At 38.2% G+C, this 5205-nt stretch overlaps 1 pseudogene; it reads right to left on the reverse strand.

The window, feature by feature from the left end:
• Window positions 1–398: 398 nt before the first annotated feature.
• Window positions 399–3932, reverse strand: LOC100401175 (PDZ and LIM domain protein 7 pseudogene; annotated as a pseudogene).
• Window positions 3933–5205: the final 1273 nt, after the last annotated feature.

Below are 5205 nucleotides of genomic sequence, written 5' to 3' on the forward strand. Positions count from 1 at the left end.
ATTTTCTTTTATATTTTTCTAAAAGTTTAATAATTTTATGTCTTTTAAGTCTGTGATCCATTTTGAATAAATTTTGTATGAAATGTGAGGCTTTGGTTAAGATTCTTTTTTTTTAAAAAAAAACAACCTATGGCTGTTTAATTGCTCCAGCACCATTTGTTGAAAAAGCTGTCCTTTCTCCATTAGATTGATTTTGCACTATTGTCAAACAATTGTTGGGCATATGAAGGCTTATTTCTGAGTTCTCTATTCTGTTTCATTCATCTGCATTTCTATTCCTCCACCAATATCACACAGACTTGATTATAGTTGCTAAATAATAAGTTAATTCCTTCAAATTTATTTTTGTTTTTCAAAATTGTTTTAGTTGTTCTAGTTCCTTTGTCTTTCATATAAATTTTTGATTGTTCTCTAAAATTTCTTACTGGGACTTCAATAGGAAGTACATTAAACCTGTATATTAATTTGGGGATAATTGCTAATTTTATTATGTTGAGTCCTCCAATCCATGAACACGGTATTCTTGAATTATTGGTATGTATCTTTATTTAGATCTTTATTTTTTTTTTTAGCATTTGGTAATTTCAGCATATAAGATCTGCATGTGTTTTGTTAAATTTATACCTAAGCATTTCCTTTCTTTGAATGATTGCAAATGGTATTATAATGTAAATTTTGTGATCCTGTATTTATTGCTGGCCATGGACAGAAGGAATAGAAAGAGGGAGGCAGAGAGGGCAGCCAGCTGGAGAAGACTAGGCTACAACTGTATATTTAGCATGTGGGCAGAGCACTGGTGGTACCAATCCAGAGGCAGGTATAGCATGGGCTCTATAGCTCCAGGATACTTTTCCCTTGATTTCTTCAGGTGCTCCTCATCCAGGTCTTGCATGAACTAGTGTCTATGAGGTGGGCAAGTTTGCTGAAGGAACACGACTGGCCTGTCCCAGGCCATGGTGTCCAGTCCTTGGTATTCTCCATCAACCACTGCTTGGTGGCATCTGGGACCAGCAGTTGGAGCAGCTGTCCATTCTGTGGTGCACTGCCAGCGGGTAGGGGTGCCCTAAAGGGCCAGGCCATCTTGTTGAGGAAAGTGCTGGGTGCAAGTATGAACTGCAGGGGGGTTGTGGCAGGAGCCAGGACTTCCTGTGGTTTGCTCTGAACTGGCTGAGACCTGCTGAGACCCAGGCTGAGGCGCTTTATGCAGGCTCAGATCTTGTTCTGGGCTTTGATATATGTGAACTTCCTGCCTTCTCACCTTTGATGAGCACCCAGTCACCCACAGCCACACCAGCCTGCACTGATTTGCCTCCAGGAGTGAGCCAGGAAATGGAGAAGGGTACATTGAGGTCCTTGCCCCTTGCAGCCAGAAGCCTCAAGGTGCTGACCCCTCCAGCAATGCTTTGAAGGAATCAATGATGCCAGACCTTGCTTAGCCCACTGGGGAGCTGCTTGGCATCAGACTCCAGGGAGCTACATCAGGATTGGCTGCCCATGTTCTTAAATATTTTTTTTAATTTGCTGAAGTTTGTTTTATGGCCCACGATATGATCTATCTTGGTATATGTTCCATGGGCACGTGAAAAGAAGGTGTACTCTATTGTTGAATATGATGTTCTACAAATGTTAGATCTTGTATTGTCAGGTATTTCTGTCTCCTTCCTGCTTTTCTATACAGTTCTATCAATTTTTGAGAGAAGGGTGTAATTATAAGTTATTTCAATTTTGAGTTTTTGCTTCATACATTTTGAAGCTGTTGTTAGGTACATTTGCATTCAATGTGCTATGTGTTCTTGGTAGACTGACATTTATTATGTAACATTTCTTTCTGTATCTAATAATTGTCTTGCTCTAAAGCCTATTTTATCTGAGCAACTCTTGCTTTCTTTTGATTAATGTTTGCATTATATTGTTTTTCATCTTTTTACTTTTGATCTTATATCATATCATATATATATATATATATATATATATATATATATATATATATATCTTTTTTTTTTTTGAGATGGAGTCTTGCTGTCACCCAGGCTGGAGTGCAGTGATCTTGGCTCACTGCAACCTCTGCCTCCTGGGTTCAAGCAATTCTCCCTGCCTAAGCCTCCTCAGTAGCTAGGATTACAGGGGCCTGCCACCATGCCTGACTAATTTTTGTATATTTAGTAGAGCTGGGGTTTCACCATTACATCATTATATTTGATGTGAGTGACCTGTAGACATCATAATACAATTGGGTCCTTTTTCTAATTCACTCTGACAATCCCTGTCTTTTGATTTGTGTATCTAGATCATTTATATTTGATGTAATTATTGTGTTAATTAGGGCTTACATCTTTCATTTTATTTTTTGCTTTCTGTTCTATTTTTGGTTTCTCTGTTATCTTTTTCCTTCATGTGGTCATTTGAACAGTTTTTAGAATTTCATTTTGATTTATCTATATAATTTTGAGTCTATATCATTTATTCAGTGATTGCTTAACTATTGTACTGTCTGTATATAACTTACCACCATCTTCTGGTATCCACATTTTACCAGTTTATGAATTGTAGAAACTTTCTGTATTAGGCCTTTACTCTCACTATTTACAATATAATTGTCTTTAATATTTCTTCTGCATACAATGTAGAACCACATCAGATAAGTAGTATTTTTGCTTCAACCATACTGAACATAATTTAGAAAATTTAAGTAGAGGAAAGTCTATTATATTTAACCCTATTTTTGTTTATCATGTTCTTTCTTTCTTTCTGATGTTCCCAAGTTTCTTTTAATTTGTTTCCTTTCTGTCTGGAGAATTTCATTTAGCTATGAGAAATCCCTTGTAATTTGAATTGTTTCTCATTATAAGTAAGGTGTCATATTTTTCTTGATGTTTTCAAGATTTTGAGTTCTAGAAATTTGACTACGATGTGCCTTGGTGAGGATTCTTCTGAGTTTATCTTAACTGGGGTTTCTTAGGTTCTCGAATCTGTAGACGGTCTTTTGCTTTTCAGCTATTATTTCTTCAAGTAGTTTTTTAATCCAATACTTTTTCTCTTCTCCTTCTGGGACCCCAGTGATACAAATGGTTCGATAATTTGTTTTAGTTCCATAGGTTCCTGAGGCTCTGTTCGTTTTTATTTTCACTTTAGTTTCTCTTTGTTGTTCAGATTGGGTAGCTTCGATTGTTCTATCTTCAAGTTCACAGCTTCTTTCCTCTGTTCCCTCTCTTCTGTTGTTGAGTCCATCCACTGAATTTTAAATTTGGTTATTTCATTTTCAGTTCTGTAAGTTTTATTTTTATTTTTGTTTATATCTTCTATTTTTTGCCGTGATTTTCTATATATTTATTTGTCTAATATGTATTCATACTTACTAGTTGAATCATTTTCACCATGATTGTTTCAAAATCTTTGTCAGATAATTGTAACATCTCTGTTATTTCTGTGTTGTTATCTATTGATTTTCTTTTTAAAGTCAGTTTGAGATCTTCATGGTTCTTGGTATGATGAATGATTTTTTTTTAGCTGAAACTTGGACATTTGATATTATTTATGAGATTCTGAATCTTTGTAAACCTTCTGTTGTAGCTGGCTTGGTCCAACACCCCTTCAGCCGGAGAAGGGAGGGTAGATACAGTGTTGCTATATTACCAGGTGAAGGGAAAAGTCCAGGTTCCCTTCTCAGCTTCTGTTGATACCTCAGTGGGGTACGGAAGGGGTTCCTTGTACTGCTCCATAGATGTAAGAATTGCTAAGCTTCCACAAATGCCAACTTGACTGGGAGGGGATTGAGTAGCCTGTTATTGCTCCTCATGTAGCCACCACTAACACTTCTTATTTTCTGGGGAGAGGAAGTTGCTCTTGTTACTGCTGTCTGGTGGTGAAAATCTTGACTTTCCATCAGGCAACTTCTGACACCACCCTACTGGGGTGAGGAAAGGGTACCTCATGGCTACACCAGGTTGGGGTGGAAGTTCAGGCGCCCCATGTGGTCTCCACTGACACCACAGGGAGCTGGTGGTGATAAAAAAAAAATCAGTAACACCCAGAAGGTGCTTTAAGTCTTGGTCTGTCCTCAGCTTTCTCTGACACTGCGTGGTTTGCAGGGCATTGGGGTACCTTGCTGTAGTTGTAGCGAGGGGCGAAATCTAAGCTCTCCACTTGGCCCTTGCCGGCATGGGTGGGGTTGGGGTCATAGTTTCTTTGGTGTTTGGCTGGAGTAGAGTGCTTGCTGTCTTCCTGGCTGTCCCTTTCCCATTGTTTGGCTACAGAGCAGGATTTGGTTGGGGCTTTCTTGGTTGGCATCCATTTGTGTTTCTGGGTTGGCAGCTTCTTCAGTCCCAAGTCAGCATGTGTGGAGTGAAAAGAAAACCCAAGGAGCTCACCGGCAGGTTACGTGGAGACCACAGTTCCTACGTAGTTGGTCTTTTCTTCACCTCTTAGTGTCTTCTGTTTATTTTACCTTCACTGTCCAGGGTTTAGTAGTACCTAGTGGAGGGTTAGAGAAAAGTGTCTACTCCGTCAACACAGAAGTAGAGGTGCCCACTGTGGATTGTAACACACAGTACTATATCTTTCCATGTAGTCTTCATAACCTGAACTTACCTATTCCCTAATTTTTAGTATACTTATTTCAATGTAATTGTTTCAGTATACTAAACGAATGCAGTACATACCGTATTACAGTTACAATACACTAAACGAATGCAGTACATACCGTATTACAGTTACAATACACTAAACGAATGCAGTACATACCGTATTACAGTTACAATACACTAAACGAATGCAGTACATACCACATCACGGTTACAATACACTAAACGAATGCAGTACATACCACATCACGGTTACAATACACTAAACGAATGCAGTACATACCACATCACGGTTACAATACACTAAACGAATGCAGTACATACCACATCACGGTTACAATACACTAAACGAATGCAGTACATACCACATCACGGTTACAATACACTAAACGAATGCAGTACATACCACATCACGGTTACAATACACTAAACGAATGCAGTACATACCGTATTACAGTAGTCTCCCCTTGTCTTCAGTTTTGGTGTTTGTCATTTCAGTTATTCATAGTCAACTTCAGTCTGAAAGCAGAAGTGGAAAAATTCTAGAAATAAATCATAAAGTTTTTATTTGAGATGGAGTCTCAATACATGTACTTTAGCCTGTTGCTCAGTCTGGAGTGCAATG

Source organism: Callithrix jacchus, chromosome 13 (assembly GCF_049354715.1).
Source record: "Callithrix jacchus isolate 240 chromosome 13, calJac240_pri, whole genome shotgun sequence".
In the NCBI taxonomy this organism is placed as follows: Eukaryota; Metazoa; Chordata; class Mammalia; order Primates; family Cebidae; genus Callithrix; species Callithrix jacchus.